We start from the raw sequence: 18266 nt of genomic DNA on the forward strand, positions 1-18266 counted from the left end.
TGCAAAGGGCAAAGGGAGGAAGAGAAAGGGGGAAGGGGGAAGAGAAGGGGGGAGAAAGGAGAAGGGAAGGAAGGGAAGGAAGGGAGGTGGAGAAATAAGATATCAGCCAATTTGGCCCCAGACACTTCAGACAAGGTTGTGAACTGTGTGTTGACAATTAACCCACAGTATGATAGTGTCAAAAGTGCCTTTAAGAAGTAATTAGGTCACAAGAGGTCCATCCTAACGGATGAGGTTTAGTGCCCTGTGAATGAAGTCCCAAAGGGCTTTCTTCATATGCTTGCCCAATCGCTGTCCCACATGTGAAGAAGGGGACCTGACCAGACACCAGTTCTTCTGGCACATTGATCTTAAACCCCCCAGCTTCCAAAACTATGGGCAATGGACTCCTGGAAGTAGTAAATTACTCAGTCTGAGGAACGTGGGTCGCACCCGGAATGTACTAACACGGAAAGCAAGCAGAACTTTGAGCAACCCCTGGGAACTGGAATTTTTTAAAGACTAAAACGCAAGAGGGGTGGCACCCAGCTGTTTGTGGCACCTTCAGGCCCACACACACTCTGGAAACCTTGATCCTTGGGCCAGAGATGTTCCTTGTTTCCTCAGATCCTCTGGTTTGACCTTCACTTGTTGCAAAGTCCCACAGCTCTTTTCCATGTAGCTATTGTTTTTTTTGTAGCTATTCTTTCCTCTTGGGTGATCTCAAAATATCTTTGTCTTTCATTTATGTATGTAATGTTAAAATTATCAAGTTACTATATCTATATAATGTAATTATATGTATGTCTGTATGTGTGTGTATATATATGTACGTATGTATGCATGTATGTGTATGTATGTATGTGTGTATGTATGTATGATTCACAAGTGGAGTTGCAGCCCTGCTATGTCCTCAAACTTCAGACCTACAAAGACAATGCCTCCTTTTGTTCTGAAACTTGAGGGTCATTTTATGGTGATTTGAGAGAAAACTAAGAACAGTGCAGGCAAGCTACTAAGAGGGGGGAAGTGGATACAAAGAAGAAAGAAACTAAGACTCGTGCCCATCAGTTAAGGGTCCAAGAGAACCAGCAGGTTGGCAGTGAAGGTGGCCAAGCAGTTGCATAGGACAGAAGGGGAAGTGAGGACGTCTCAGGCTCAGACTTCAGGGTACACATGCTTAGGATTTGGGCCAGTATCTAAAGAAGGGCTAAAAAGGAAGAAAGAAAATGTTTTGCCTTTTGAGTTAGAACTCAGAAAATCAGGCTGACTTAGTATTGAGGCTTTGTGAGCCATTGTCTCAAAGCCATCTTAACCCAGGGGGAACTTGGTGTTTCTAAGTCACCAGACTCAGCATAACAAAACTGACTTCAAGTCATTTCTTTCTCAAAACTGAATGTAGGTCCTGATACAACTAAGGGGCCTCCTCACTTACCCAGTATCCCAGCTGAAAGCTAAGCTCTGGTGGTTTTGTTCCATTTCCACATTTTGTAAAGATTTGTTTTATTCTTATTTGTGTGTGTGTGTGTATGTGTGTGTGCGCGTTATTTGTATGTCATTGCCCTTGGAGGCCAGAAGAGTGGTTCAGACCTGGAGCTGGAGTTAGATAGTTGTCAGCCACCAGATGACATGCTTGCCTTGTACGGGCCCTCTAATCTGCCGCTGATTTCTGTCACATCAGCCACACAGGGATCATAGATCCTCTGCCCTTGTCACCATCTTGCCTCCTCTGCACAGGCATCCATCTGGGTTTCCTACAGTCTATTGCCACAGGTCAGCTGTGGGTGCTGGCCATGAACGCCCTGTTCCCTCATGGGGCTCCTGAATGAGCATGGCCACTGTGCATCCACCCCTCGCTCCTGCCATCCAGACGGTCATGCTTCTTTGATGCTTTCACATTTGCCTGTCTCAACTTGTTATATAACTTTCCCTTTTTCATTTTCTCTGTTATGATTATTGTTGTTGTTATTATCATCGTTGTCGTCATTATCAGGAGGGAGGCTGGGAAGCAGGTACCATTACCTGCTAAACCGTCTTTCTGGTTCATAGCCATCTTTTTCATTGTAAAGTAAGAAATAAGTTTATGAAGATAATAAGAGGATAGAAGAAAATTATAGGCTTGCAGAAAAGCAAGGAAAAACCATTGGTTGGGAATATTAATTTCTTTTTGCAGACTAAGGAAATAGATTGTCCCTTGGGGAGATGGTGTATACTAGTACCATATTTGGAAATTTTTACCTTTCACAGAGAGGAAGCACTTCATCTCCAAGAGAACAAAATAAATTTAAACATTTGGATTGATTACTGGAAACACTCCCTATCTGGGAAAGAAATATTGAATTATGAAATGGCTTCCTCGGCACACTTGTGAGAGTCACCATCCAAAATATTAAAAATTAAATCAGATCAAACATTAGCTGGGCCTAATGTAGGAAATTATCCCGTTCTGGTTTGGGGGAGACAGACTGGAGACCTATCAGGGCTTTTCTATTATTCATTGTAAAGATTTTTGCCAAGAAGCAAAACCCACACAGCAGGAACTCCAAAGTTGCCATTCAGAGCTCCTGAAAAGCCAAGTTATAAGAGGCTGTGAGCTCTGGGCTGCGTTCATGGTACCTCACAACCACCTATAACTCTGGTTTCAAGAGATCCAACTTCCTCTTCTGGCTCCTACATTCATGTGTTACGAATACACTCATGCAGGTATGTACACACACTCACACACACACACACACACACACACATTTTATAAAAAGGAGACTTTGTTTTTAAAAGACAGGACCTTGCTATGTAGCCCTGGCTGGCCTGGAAATCACTCTGTAGACAGGCTGGCCTTGAACTTGTGAGAATCCTCTCGCTTCTGCATCCTAAGTCCTGGTTTGAAGCTTTTCTATGGCTAGATTAAAAGGCAAATGCTTGGGTCAAAGAGGAGATGCTTTAAGAGATAATTTCATGGGGCTGGAGAGATGGCTCAGCAGTTAAGAGCACATGTTGCTCTTCCAGAGGACCTGAAACCACGTGGTGCCCAGCACCGGCATGGCAGCTCAACCATCTATAACTCCCAGGGCACTGGATACCTCTTCTGACTCCAGTAGGCACCAGGAACATACATGATGCACATACATAGGTAAAGGCAGAGCACTTGCACATAAAATAGAACAAATAAATCTGGAGGGTTACATAGAAAGAGGACCAGAAGGAAAAGTGCCATCAGTCCGTGAAAACCCTTGGAGGCTCTGCGGGAAGAAACTGATTAGAAAAACCAGATGATGTTTGAAGGAGGGAGGGAGCTAAGGACAAGATGTAGCTGGTGGATTCGGGGTCACTCAGGGCCCAGGGGCATGCTAAGATTCTGATCTTTCTCCCGATAGACTTTAAGTTCGTTGTTCCCTTGTTTATTGGGCTACAGTGTTGAGAGCATTAGAAAGCACAAGGGCAAGTGTGGGAACCTCATCAGGCTGCCTTGGCCAATGTGATGGGTCGTAGAGAGGAAGAGGAAGGGCCGGAGTTGGTAAAGGTTTAGGAGAAAAAAATAAATGAACAGTCTTTAGGGAGTAAAAGAGGCAAGAGGTATAGATTGTATCAAGAACAACTCCTAAGTGTAAAGCCTGCCCTCTGACTCAGGGCTGAGTGGTGTGTGTGTGTGTTAAGTCGGAAGCTCACATGGAACATCAAGCGCAGACTCCAGTAAGGAACTGAGTATACGGCCTGACTAATCTCCCCTGCTGGTTTACTTTGGGGAATAGTTAACATGGAGCTGGGGTTTGGCACCATGGGATGACACTCCTAGAAAGAGACCTTTGAGTGACAAGAGAAGGAAATCTTCAGACGGTAACTCGAGGACCCAAACAAATGTGTCACAATGAGGAAAAGGGCCTGAGAAGAACCAAGAGAGGCCAGGGCACACAGTGATGCTGCAGCCAACAGACTGCTGTGGGGGGAAACGGCTCTCCGTACCAGAGGTAGCCACAAGATCCAGGAAAATGAGAGCTTTTCCTCTGGGAAAGGCCACCATGAGGTTGGCTCTGACATTGGCACTACATTTCCACGGTGTGCATTCGAGCATGCTGGGAGAGCAGCGAGTCAGCACGGCTAAGGTTGACTACTCAAGGGCAGTGTGGGAGAGTGCAGCACAGGATTCATCAACCTTACATCATTTAAATTGTTGGCTGTTTACATGGGGTTCATGATGTGTCTGAACTCTGAAGGATCAGAACATGCCACCCCCAAGCATGCTGTGTTGACATCAGGGCTGTTTGAAATAATGGCAACTGAGTCTCAGCAGATGCAGGGAGAATGTTCTGTTTCCGTTAACTGCCTGAAAGTTTCACATCTTTACCAGGAAGACAAGAGCACACTAAGATACATATGTGTAGCACAGTCCTTACCTTCTTTCAGCTGATTATTTCCATAACTCATTTGAAGCCTGTTAAAGAAATGTAACACCATTAGAAAAAATTGCTTAAAGGTTATATTAATCAGGGCTTTCTAGAGTAGCAGGACTTGTAGAATGGATCTCCTTTTCTATACATATAGAAAGGGGATTTATTAAAAGCACTTATAGGCTGTGGTGCACGTAATCAAACAATGGATGGGTAAGAACAAAAAGTCCAAGAATCCAGAAGTTGCTCAGTCCAAAAGGCTGGATGTCTCAACTAGTCTTCAGTACACACTGGAATTCCAAAAGAGTGGGCTCTAATGCCAGTAAAGGAATGGATTTGCTAGCAAGGCCAGAGCCAGCAAGCAAAACAAAAGCTTCTCCTCCTATGTCCATATAGGTTTCTAGCAGAAGGTATGGCCCAGGTTGAAGGTATGTCTTCCTGACTCAAGATCTGGATCAAAGATGTGTATCTTCCTACCTGGAAGGTGAGGACTAAAAGTGGATTCACCCACTTAAAACCAAAGGGAAAAACAAAAACTCTCACAGGTATGCCCTCCATTTCTGAATTATAGTTCATTCTAGATGCAATCAAGGTAACAACCAATAATAGCCACCACAAAAAATTTAATCTTTTTTCTAGATTTCAAAAAATTTTAATATCATACTTCAATAACTCATCATCTTCATCACCACCACCACCATCATCATCAGTGCAGAGGATTGAACCCAGGGTGTTCTACCAATGGGAAATGTCCCAGACCCAGAGGTGCTTATATGGGGTTAACTCATGGGGAATTTTCATGCCAGCTTATGTCAATGAGTGATTACTGCTATGAATATCCTATTTCCAGAAAGCTGGTCAATTTCAAGGTTGATCACATGGCACCAGTTCCAGCAACTCCACTCTGGTTTGGTCAGGTCAAACAAGGGCTTGCCATGAACACTGCTTCACCACCTCAAACTTGTTTCCGTATTTCCTCAGATGGGAAGTAAGTACCTGTGTCCAGCCTCTGTAACGATACTTTACAACTTGCTTTAGTGGTAAGCTATTTTCTGTGACACACTCTGATGCCTGTGATAAAAGTCATCCTTCCTTCTTTCCTTTTTTTTTTTAAAAATACAAATTGTAGCGGCTTTTAGGCAGTTCATGATTCCCCCATTAACTATGGGATAGGGAAGAAGCTGACTCAATAGTGCTAAAAACGGTAGTAAGGAGATAGAGATATGAGGGCGTAGACAGAGCTGTAAATGTCTCTGGGAAGTCTGACTGGGAAGGAAAGGTCAGATGCCAGGAAATGGGAAAGGGCGGGGTATTCTGAGCTGTCCTCCATCCGGTGCAAACGGGAAGATCTGAGCATAGCAAACACTGCGAGGGATCGCCTGGTTCAGAAGGGACGCTGAAGTCCCTGAACAATACTCCAGAGTTCTTGAATAGAGACCAGGAGGGGATGGAATACAGTTACAGACGCACCAACTTCTAATGAAGATACGGATGCCTCTGCACTGTGATCTGGCTAAAGGGCTTGAAAGAGAGTTGGTAGAACAAGACAAGGTGGCTACTTCCTGAAGGCTTCAGCTTCAGGGAGGCACAGAAGTCATTCCAGGAGAAGCATTTAGGCTTGGTGGGCATGAGCCAAGGTTGACTACTGAAGGGCGGTATGGGTTGGGGGAAGCGGTTACAGAACCGTACCTATGAGGAGATTACGGCAGGATCTGTGTACACAGCTTGTTACAGTACAACCATCAGAAGCAGCACACTATTGAATATTCATGTGGCTGGAGAAACGCATCAATATTTCTCTGCAATGTTTATGTTCTTGGTTCTAATGGCCCTCTAAGGGAGTTTAAGTTTCTTGGAAGTATAGACCCAAAGCAAGGCATACAGCTGGGGTTCTTTTACTTACCCTCTTTCGATCTTTCTTTCAGGCAGTAAATATTTATCGAGCATTAGCCATGTGCCGAGCACCGTGCTCAGTTGGGGCGTGGCTATAAGACAAGAGTGGTGCCTGTGGGGTGGAGTCAGGAGATTCCTTCCTTTTAGGGGCTCACATTCTGGGTTCAGAGGTGACTGGAGTGTCATGGAGATGAGTGAGCAAGCAAAGGTAGGACAACTGCATAGTCTGGTATGTGTGTCTTCTAGGACAACAGAAGCAGATGGGGAAATATAAGGTGAGCAGACAGGAAGGATGTGTGGCTCCTATCATAGAGCCTTCCAGAGCTGACTCACACAGAGGATCCCAGGAAGGCCTGCAGGCAAGGAAATGGTGTGTGACAGAAAGGCAAGGAAGCTTGTGTGGTATGACACTGAAAGGACAGTGGAGAAAGCACACAGGAGGCTATTGAATAAATAATCTCAATGAGATAACCATAGCTTAAACCACAGAGGGATGGTGGGGATGGAAAATGGAGGCTCAATTTGGAATCTATTCCAGACACAGCCTAGCAGAACTCAGCATTAAATTAGTCACCGTAGAAAGGCAGAAAATGAAAATAGAAGCCAAGCTTGCCTCCTCGTTTTTAAGTTACATAAGTGAGTGTGGGGTACCATTTGATTATATGAATGATACAGACATTGTCAAAGTCCAGAGTCTCACCCTGAGTGTAGTACTCTGAAATGTTTCACATGGGTCCATGATTCTGGCACACCAAGAACAGGTCTAGACAAGAAACCTGGGGCTCATCAGCATAGGGAACTTCAGCCTCAAAACAAGAAAATCATCTAGAGAGAGAATCTGTGAAAAAGAAGAAGACATAAAAAGAACCTGGAGCTGGGTGTGGTGATGGGCACACCTCTAATACCAGCACTTGAGAGGCAGAGGCAGGAGGATCTCTCTGAGTTTGAACTACATGGTGAGTTTCAAGACAGTCAGAGCTACATAGTGAGACCCCGCCTACCAACATGGAGGTAACCGGTGATATGAAAAACAGTTTGAGTGGGATAGTTGAAACAGTTGTCAAAGGTAGAAGGCTTCTTTTGTAACCCCTTGTAGTTCATAGCGGAGTCAATAAAAACTATCAGGAAGCAAAAGCAAGATTATTATTAACACGCTTAGTGAGCATCACATAGAAGTCTCCTGGAAACAACTCCAAGCAGAGCTTCAGATCCCTGGCTTATGTAGCAACTTCAAGCAAGATCAGAAAATTAGAGTGGAGTAGTGGTATATGCTTGTAACCCCAGCCTGCAGACACAGGAGAATGGCGTGTGCTACCAGAGGGACAGAGACAGGAGGATTGAGAGTCAGAGACCAGCCTGGGCTGCATAGCCAGATCCTTTCTAAACAAACAAACTCTAGGGGTCAAGAGATGGTTCAGCAGTTACAAGCACTGGCTGCTCTTCCAGATGAACCATGTTTGAATTCCCGCATCCACAAAGTAGCTCTTAACTGTCTTAACTCCAGTCTTAGGGTGCCCAATGCCTTCTTCTGTCTTTCACTGGCACCAGTTACACACACGGTGAGTGGAGATATATGTAGGTAAAACACTCACACACACACACACACAAAATGAGGAATAAATTACAGGGCTGAGAGTAGGGCTCACTGGTAGAACACTGGCTACTGTTCACAACACCTGGGCTCAATCCCCAGCACTGCCAAAAAGAAATAGCAGAGAAATGGAATCACAAAGGAGAACAATTTTAGGCTTCCAAGGGTCCGAAATGGTGGGAAGAAACTGAATGAATAAAATGTATTTGCACACTCTTGTTTCCAATGTAGAGCTATCACCTGGACAGGAAAATTTGTGTCCCATTTGTGTCCTGTCTCAGGAGAAAAGGAAGCAGACTGGGCCTTTCTTCTGCTTGATGTTTCTCCATTGCCTTCAGCACAAAAGCAAACTTTAAATCAAAGATGATACATTTTAGTTTCTTCAGAGACAATTTGGTGCTGAAATGCAAAAAGTAACAGAACTAGAGGGTCCTTGAGATGGATCAGTAGATAAAGGTACTTGTTGCCAAGCCTGATAACCTGAGTTCTATCCCTGAGGCTAACATCACAGAAAGAAAGAACCAACTCCTGCCAGTTTTCCTCTGATGGAAGTATAGAGGACATAGGCGCGCACACGCGCGCGCACGCACACACACACACACACACAGGTTGGGAGGGGATAAAATGAAATATAAATAGTTTTTAAGGAATTGAAAAAGTAGAGATGTTGCATTGAAACGTATCATTCAAATGGTTTCATGCTCAAGGGACCATTATCTATGAATGAGTACTGGAAGCATGCATATGATCAAGACTTACTTTTTCTGCTTTTCCTGCACAGATAATAGAATCTGCACACATAGCAATGGGGGTGATCAGAAGCAGCAAATGCCAATCATGTGGGGGTGGGCCATCTTAAAGGGAATGACATCTCAGGGAGAAGCTCATTGTTTCCCAATCTTTGTTATGGTAAAATACATATAACACGAACATTTCCATCTTCTCTGCTTTTACTTATTTATTTATTTATTTATTTGGGCTCTTGGGGGGGGGGGATTGAAGGGAGTTGCACATTCCATGGAAGCATAGGGAGGCCAAAGAACAACTCGTGAGTGGATGGAACTGAGGCCATCAGACTTGATGGCAAGGGTCTTTACCTGATGAGCCATCTTACCAGACCGAGAAAGAGAGACAAAAAGAGAGAGGGAGAGAGAGCGAGCACAATATTCTCACTGTGTAGCCCTGACTGGCTAGGAACTCTCTATGTAGACCAAGCTGACCTCAAACTCACAGAGATCTGCCTTTCTATAACTTCCAAGTGCTGGGGTTAAAGGCTGTGCCACTACACCCCGACTTTGGCTAAATTCCTTGTTTGTTTGTTTGTTTGTTTGTTTGTTTGTTTTTGCTGCAGTATGTCTGTGCACCGCATGCATGCCTGATCCCCACAGAGGCCAGAATAGGGCATCGGATCCCTTAGAACTGGTGTTACAGTTGACAGTGACCCTTAGTGACATGTTGAGATTAGTTCAAAGGAGAGCGAAGCTTCAAAGTGACACCTCCCAGGCACCAGGTGGCGCTGTTCAGCTGCTGGGACATTTTCTGTCACCTGAGAAGCCTCCTTATGACCTAGCAGATTAAAAACAACAAAACACTTTTGTCCTTGTAAACTGGCCTCAGGGCAATTGGAATCGAGGTGACTGTCTGGCTTGGCTTTCAGTGGCCCTGAAAATCCTGCTTTGGGACCAACAAAGAGTGTATGTGTTTGCAGAGGGCACGGTGATAACAAAGGACAAAGCCAGAGACCATTTTCTTAGAATGGAGATGTAGGCCTGCTACCCAAAACCAGGAGAAACCGACTGCACAGTGAATAACATTGGGAATCAGGACAGAGCCTAGCCCACTTATTAACAAGCATCCCTGACTGGGGTGCAGCTCCTGTTGTAATGTGAGGGCGGGTCCCAAATCATTCACAAGTAGGGCCCTTCCTCACTGTTCCCAGGCCAGCTTCCGGAGGCCAGGCACATTTGCATGCGTGACGTCACTGCTGACTTTCCTTTACAGGCCTCTGTTCTAGTTGTACTGAAATAATCTTTCAATCACATCCTTCCTTCCCTTCTTACATCCCGGCCTAGCTCTGACCTCCTGGAGGAAGTCCATCTAAGCCGCACAATAGCCCAAGGGGCCCCACCCTCCCATTGGCTAGTAGCCACTGTATCTGTTTAAATGTGTTTATACTCTGGTTTGGTCTGTCTGGCGGTACCTTTCCACTGCCAGAAGTTATTCAGAGCCCTCCAGCCACCAGGTCTCATTGAAAGTTTGTATGTTACCTCTGGTTTTGCTCCTGTCCTGCCCCCAAATCCCCATCTTATTTCTTGCTCAGCTTTTCCAAACAAACCTCCCTTTAACATTTTGCTTTTCATCAGTTGGCTATCCAATTGTCTTGGGCAGTGTACCACTTTCTCTCGAGCCTTGCAGCATCATTTGATACTGCGAGTGGCCTTTCTTTTCTTGAAATGGATGCTTGATTTCTACTTTCTTCTCTCCACGCCACCACCCCTACCCCCATGCCTAACATTAGACTGACCTCATTTTCCCCAACACTTTTGGTCCTTTCTTCTCTATCTTCAGTCACCTTGAATGACACTTGTATTTTTTTCTTGCTTCTGCCTTTGAGAGACTGTTATTCAAGGAGCAATGTCATTTGGAAAGGTAAAATCATCCATTAGGGTTCACTTCTATCTCAACGAATTTTTTGTGTGATTTGATCCTCTCTCAAGATTACCAGGCATACTTATCTAATTGCCCTGCAGAATTCCTCACTGGATGTAATGCTTTAATCTCAAGTCTAACATTTCATGGATAGATAGGTAGATGGATGGATGGATGGATGGATGGATAGATAGATAGATATGATTACTTTATGTATGATATATATTATATTTGATATATATGATTATATATGTTACTTTATGTGTATATATTGTCTGCATATATAAATAAGCACTAGTTATGTGCCTAATGCCTTCAGAGAAAGATCTTCCAAAGCGTTAGGAATTAAACCCAAGTTCTCTGCAAGAACAGTTCTTACCCACTGAGCCATTGCTTGAGCCCCCAAGATTAACCTTTTTTTCCTTATGAAATCTCTTCAGCTTCCCCCAGCACCCTGAACTCGCTCAGCATCTCTTTCTCCATCCAGTGACTCCATGGCTCTTATCATCATCCACGCGGGAATGCTTTGAAGCAGTTCTATCGTTTTCAAACCAAAACTCCATTTTAAGTTCTTCCACCTGCTAGCTATGTGGTCCAAGGTGAGTTGCATAGGCAGGTAACCTCTCAGGGTATCGGTTTATAACCATTAAAGGTGTGCGTGTGTGTCTGTGTGTGTGTGTCTGTGTGTGTGTGTGTGTGTCTGTGTGTGTGTGTGTGTGTGTTAGAGAGCAGCACATATTACACTCTGAGTATGGGGGCTGTCTTTTCATCCTACCTACTAGTAAGAAGATCTGAGTTCAAGTCCTACCTGGACTACAGAACAAGTTCAAGGCCAGTGTGAGCAATTTAGTGAGAACCTAGCCTCTAAGTTACAAAAACAACAGCAACAACAAAAAGAAAGCTGGGGTTATAGCACAGTGGTAAAGCACTTGTATAGCATGTCAGAGATCTCAAGTTCAATCCTCAGTATGGGAGGAAAAACTCAGGTTATTTGAAGGAATGTTTCAAATGACCTACACAGCACCTCCTGATAGCCACTGAGGTTATTCGTCTCTGTGGTTTGCCCCATTCTGGATATTCCATATAAATGGAATCACGTAACAGTCTTTTGTGTGTAACTGACTTCAGTTGTTCAGTATGATTCCAAAGTAGCATGTATCCGTGTTCCATGTGCATGTGTAATGACCAAGATTGTGTTAGTTACTTTCATGTCAGTGACCCTCACAGAAACTTCAAGAGAATTGAGTCTTTTTAAGCTTTTTTTAAAAAAATTTATGTGTATAGGCATTTTGCCTATACATGTGTCTGTGCATCACAAAAAAAATGCTGGTGCTGGAGAAAGCCAGAAAAGGACATTGAATCCTCTAGAAGTGGAGTTACAGATAGTTGTGGACCTCCATGTGGGCACTGGGAATTGAACCCTGGTCCTCTAGAAGACCAGTCCATACTGGGCCAACACCAGGAAGGATTAACTTTGATTAGAATTTGGAAGTGTGGAGAAGTCTTGGTGGATCCCACGTAGTGAGGAGCAGTGATGGATACAGTTGTGTGTGGACTGGAAAGCAGAGTGCAGAATGAACACAGGCTGGGGCTGTGTATTTGGAGGTCCACCCTTAGTGGCTTACACTAACCAGCTAGGCACTATAACCCCAAAGTTCTACAACCTCCCAAAACAACGCCAGGGATCAAGCATTTAAGCATATGAGCCAACAGGAGACATTTCATATTTAAACCATAACAGGAATCAATCCCAGGGCCTCAAACATGGCAGACAAAGTGCTACATTGGTTGTTTGTTTTGTTTGTTTGTTTGCTTTGTCCTTTTCCCCTTAGGTTGAACCATATTCCTTTGCATGGGCCAGGCAGCAACATCCCATCATGGAGAAGAGGAGCTCATGGGGCCCCACCCATCCCTGAAGATTTATAATACAAGTGAACAGGTAGATGGCAGAGAGAGACGTTTTCTTCTGAAGAGTAGCCACTGGTGAGTTGCCCATCATCCCACCAACAACTCCTCACCCACACTTCTATAAATGACCCTGTGAACTCACTGAGTCACACGGACATGGAAACATGGAAGTAGAGAGGGCATAAGTTGGGTAGATGAAGAAGTGTCTGAAGTAGAAAGGACAAGCAGGAGTAATATGTGTATGAAAACAACCAAACTGATTGTCAACCCATCATCGTCTATAACTAATATACACTAATAAAAAACATTAAAGATATGCCGTTGCCTGGATATCTTATGTATAGATTCATTATTTGTAAGACATTCAGGTTATTTTCATCTTTTAGACATTATGAATATTCATATACAAGGCTTCTAGGGTTTTTGAGGTTTTTCCCTCCATTTGTTCACAGTGCTGGAGATTGAATGTAGAGCTCAGGAAATGCAAAGGCAAGCACACGGATGCTGAGCTACACACCCTCAGCTATGGTGGACACGTTTTTATATATTAAATATTTTGTTATATGTCCAGGAGTAGACTTTCTGGCTTATATAGTGTCTTAGCCTACTTGGATTACAAAGTACCATACTGAGGCACCTTATAAATAAGAGAGTTTCTGGATGCTGGGAAGTCCATTTGTGTCTAGTAAGAACCCCTTTTGTTTCATAGACGGTGCATTCTAGCTACGACATGTATAAGAGCCAATGATACAATCAAAGGTGCCTTTGTGGCCTTCATTTCAGTACTACTACTTTGGAGGTTAGAGTTTCAGCTTAGGAATTTGGTTGATAGCTTACAATACACCCATGTTTAACTTCTTGAGGAATTGCCAAGTTGTTTCAAAGCAACTGGCATTTTGTATTCTTTTCAGCAATATGTCCGAGCAGCAGTTGCTATAGGGATCAGGGGGGAGAGGTAGTGCTGTGAAACACGCCTGATGACAGTAGTTGTGCTTACCTGAAGAGGTCTCGTAAGGGGCTGGAGAGATGGCTCAGAGGTTAAGATTACTGACCGTTCTTTCAGAGGTCCTGTGTTTAATTCCCAGCAACCACATGGTGGCTCACAACCATCTGTAATGGGATCTGATGCCCTCTTCTGCTGAAGAGAGCAACTGTAATCTCATATACATAAAATAAATAAATAAATAAATAAATATTTTAAAAAAATAAGCCATCAATATCCCATCAACAATCTTTGGGCATAGACCATCAGGCCCTACCCTCAGCTGAGGGACTACTGCCAAGTAAAGGTTTCTAGGGAGACAGACTCATTTTTCTTCAGGGTGTAGCTACTGGTCAATTGCCCATGATCCAATAAATAATCCCACATTCAAGCAGCCCTGCCTAAACTCAGTAAGAGAATAGAAGAACAATCTGTTAGAAAGGAGGAATTTCAGAGGGAGTCAGGGAGATACGAGAAGGAAATGGGGTAAACGTGATCAAGAATGTTATCTACACATTGTCAAGCGTTATCTACACAAACAACGGCTTTCTGATGTTTCCTGATCCTAGCCAGCATGTTCTATTGCCATATTTTTACACTGTAATTATTGTAGTAGGTATGAAGTAGTAACTCCTTGTAGCACTGCCTTGCATTTCCCTGATGGCTAATGACACTAAGCATCTTCTTCGATATTTATGGCCACTCATATGTCTCCTGTTTACTAGTATCCCTTGCTCATTAAAAACTATTTATCTATTTCCAGGGGTTGGGGCACATGCCTTTAATCCCAGCACTCAGGAGACAGAGGCTGGTAGATCTCTGTGAATTCAAGGCCAACCTGGTCTACATAGAGAGCTCCAAGCCAGCCAAGCCAACATAATGAGACCCTGTCTAAAAAACAAAATAATAATGATAAATAACAATCTATTTATTTCATATTACTGTAACAGGTTTCTGTATATTCTAGATAAAATTCCTTAACAGAAATTATTTGTAAATATATGTATAGACTTTATTCCCTACATTAAAAAAGTTATTTTATGGGCTTGCATCTATGTCTGTCACCATGTGTGCCTGGTGGCCACAGAGGTCAGACGAGGGTATTGGATTCCCTGGAACCAGAGTTGCAGATGGTTGTGAGCTGCCATGTAGCTGCTGTTAACTGAACCTATGCTGGAAGGCATGCTGAGGAAGTGTTCTGCCATTGACTCACACCAACCTGTCCGTTACATTGTGATAAAACCCAATTCATCTAATTTCCTTTGTGACTTACGCTTTATGTCTTATTCAGCAAGCTGCTGCCGGATTTATCCAGCATTTTGGAGGGCTAGTGCCGGGTTCCCTCTAAGAATGTTATAGTTTGATGTTACAATTTTAGAACTTAAATTTCAAATCTACAGTCCATTTCAGTTTAGTTCACATTTTGTATAGTGTGAGGCACTGGTCTATCTTCATTCTTGGCATCTGCCTGGGTATTTCAGTGCCCAATACAATTACAACCATGTTGTTATAAGTGTATGTGAACCTTGGATATTTTTGTCAAAGTTCATGACCTATTCTGATGTTCAAACACTCAAATTCTTCCTTCCTTCCTTCCTTCCTTCCTTCCTTCCTTTCTTCCTGTCTGTCTTTCTTTCTTCCTTCCTTCCTTTTTTTTTTTTTTTTGTTTTGTTTTTTCGAGACAGGGTTTCTCTGTATAGCCCTGGCTGTCCTGGAACTCACTCTGTAGACCACGAACTCAGAAATCCGCCTGCCTCTGCCCCTGCCCCTGCCCCTGCCCCTGCCCCTGCCCCTGCCCCTGCCTCCCAAGTGCTGGGATTAAAGGCATGCGCCACCACTGCCTGGCAGGTTTTTGGTTTTTCATGACCGAGTTTCTCTGTGTAGCCCTGGCTGGCTGGAACTCACTCTGTAGACCAGGCTGGCCTTGAACTCACAGACCTGCCTGCCATGATTTTCCTTAAAAAGTAAAAACAGCAACAAAACCCCCTGAAAACAGTATATGCAAGTACTGCATATTTCTTGGCATGGTTACCTCAGAGCCCTTCATTTGTTCCGTTATGAAAGCTTGTACATTTTTCTTTGCTCCATAGCTTCCCTGTCTTTTATATTCCCCTCATCCCTCTCCCCACCCTCTCTTCCACCTCACAGGGCCTAGACACTTATAACAAAACGGTAGCTGTGTAACCTTCTTTCCACCCTACCTTCCTTGATTTCTGTCTCCTTGGTAGCTTTTCATCCCTGGCAATCTGCTTACCCGGTATTCGATAGAAATAATTCATTATATTTCATCTTGCTGGCTTCATTTAAAATTCAAGCCCCATCTTACATATTCATGCTTGAAACCTCTCTCCTTTAAACCCCATGATTGTGGTTTGTATTAATCTTTTAAAATAACTTTTAAAGCACACCATAAGTAGGTCCAGAGAAAGAGCTGAAGTCAACCTGAGGATTACCAAGCCCGGGGTTGGATCTGGTGACAGATCTGTGAGGTATCATTTGGTCTAAATCTAAGGCCAGTGCTTGGTACCTTATTTGGATATTGCTGCTTTCAAAGCCTGAGCTGTTCTTCCAAACACTGGAGTTCTCGGCTCCTTTTCGGCATGATGTAAGTCCCACAAGTATTGAGTTGTCTTAGAGGTTCTAGTGGGGGTTCAGATAAGAGCCTACATTTGAATACATTAGAAAACATTAGGTAGAAGCAAATATTTAAGAAATGCACTTGAAGATCTCACTTGATGAACTAGAAGGGGGAAAATATTCTGGTCTCAAAGGTTTGAGTTTTGGCTCCTCATAAATCTTCAAAGCAGCAACAGCTTGAAATACTCAAAGCTAAGGTCTGAAAGAACAGGCTGCACCCACCCTAATTATTCTTCCAAAGGTATTTAACCAAGGGTCTCTGCCTCCTGAAGTTCAATTCCATTCAAACATACTACTGGCTTTTTAGGGCAGCATAAAGTTTCTTCAAAACTATAATTTAAGTAGGGCAGTTATTTACAATATTAACCCCACCACCACCAATAATTGTAGGGAACATTTACTGAAGTAGATTAAAGAAACATGGCTGCCCGAGTGGCAGAGGCTAGAGTGGAAGGTCGTTCAGAAAGTAGCTCACTTGGAAATAGCTAGAATGTGAAAGCTGAGGCTTAAGGGGCTATGAACCACCACACTTGGCTTCAACACGTTTGTCTGAGAAAAAGGAATATTCAGAAAGGACATGGGTATTTTTGGTGCTAAGGCATGTTAGAGAAAAGTCTGGGCTTACTGGAATGCACGCTCATGTCACTAGGAATAATTCCGGGCCTCATTCCTCATTTCATTTCAATTAACTACCACACTCCCCTAAGCCTCAAACACATACACCTTTTTCTTGTTTTGAGCCACTTGTAATGTCTGCTACCTCTTGGTTTATGCATCCTTTTACTTTGACGCAGATCTTTTAGAGATAAGGAAACCAAACAGATGCAGCGAGGAACAAACATTCGTAAAATTTTCACGAAGGGATTTCTTTAATAACGGGATTTCTCCATGGGATAGATCCCTTTTTCTTTGATATTTGTTTTTAGTTGGTACCAATATGTTTTCTATCTTTTGCACCAACCTATTTGTAAATGTGTAGATAACATAAATGTATAGTTAGCTTTGGAAACACACACACACACACCATGCACACAGGAAAAAACAAATAAAAATCTTGCCATGAATCTGGTAGCTGCTGTGGCTAGTCTGTCCACCACACAGAGAGAGATTGTGGCAGTGAATGCAGTTCTTAGTGGTACCAGAAAAGTACAGGATGCGGCAGGTTTTGAGTTGGTTAGGAAAAGAAAGACTAAAACCAACTATCAAAAGAAAACCTCTTAGAACCACAACACCCAATAATTAACATTTGGGGAATTTCCTTCTGAATATTTAAAAATGGGTGAGTTCTTGATTTTACAGAGGCACATACATTTTTCTACAGATTTTTGTTTGTTTGCTTTTTTGAGACAGAGTCTCTCTAATAGCCAAGGCTATCGTAGGTAGAATTCATTATGTAGGCCAGGCTGGCCTTGAACTCAGAAAAATCTGCCTGTTTCTGCCTCCCAAGTGCTAGGATTAAAAGGCATGTGCCACTATGCCTGGTTTGTACAGATTTTTTATTTTTTTAACCCAAGCAATTAATTCTCTATATTATTAAAAATATTCTCCTATATTTTTTCCAAGAACATAATTTCATCAACACTGCTTCTAAGTAAACCACTCACAATGTCTACCAAGTAGAAATAACTGGAGTGAGGCATCAGTTTCTCCATGATGACTAGCTAGTGTTAGTAGAGTGGTTTCCCTTTTTTTTCCACTCCCAAACCTCTGGCATTTGACTAAGTTTTCCTGCTTTCACTCCATTAAGGGTATCCACCCCTTTCTGGAGGCTGTGTTTTTTCTTTTGCTGGTGTATTGATGAACAAAGGGTTATCTGCGCGGTAGATTCCCCCTTTTAAGTGTCTAGGGCAGTTCATGAAGTCCAGACAGTTCTTTGAAACCAAGGTCCATTACAGTGTCTTATCTGACTCTTCCAGACTTAAATAATTTTGAGTCATGGAGTGCTTTAAGAGTCGATCCCTGGCTCGCTGATTCTCAACAGTTCCCTTCAACAGAGTGTAATAGTTAACGCGAACGTGGAAGTGGGTCGTCTGGGACCGGTCTCCATCACTAGTCAGTCTTTAACAGTTCAACCCCAGTTCAAAGCTACTTAAATGTCTTCGAAGTATGTCGGAGGGTAAGGCAGAGAATGAGCGTGCATCCAAAACACCCAGTACTCGAAGTTGCATAGGAAAAGTCCCAAGTACGCGCAAACAGTTGGCGAGGGTGGAGAAGCGGTCTCGGGTAAACCACTGCCGGGGGTGGG

The 18266-nt window shown here is 43.3% G+C and overlaps 1 protein-coding gene across 6 annotated transcripts in view; it reads left to right on the plus strand.

Moving 5' to 3' along the window:
- The window catches only part of Fermt2 (fermitin family member 2), a 93924-nt gene that overhangs the window by 3903 nt on the left and 71755 nt on the right, over positions 1–18266 (plus strand). For 3 of the 6 annotated variants that reach the window (XM_028758423.1, XM_028758424.1, XM_028758429.1), the window contains exons 2-5: positions 4758–5126; positions 5212–5349; positions 10935–11093; positions 12327–12477. The gene's annotated coding sequence lies outside the window, so the exon portion shown is untranslated. The remainder of the gene's footprint in view (positions 1–4757; positions 5127–5211; positions 5350–10934; positions 11094–12326; positions 12478–18266) is intronic. The other 3 variants (XM_028758425.1, XM_028758426.1, XM_028758427.1) reach the window with 3 other exon arrangements.

The sequence above is a fragment of the Grammomys surdaster genome, unplaced genomic scaffold (genome assembly GCF_004785775.1).
Source record: "Grammomys surdaster isolate TR1022 unplaced genomic scaffold, NIH_TR_1.0 126198, whole genome shotgun sequence".
NCBI classification, from domain to species: Eukaryota; Metazoa; Chordata; class Mammalia; order Rodentia; family Muridae; genus Grammomys; species Grammomys surdaster.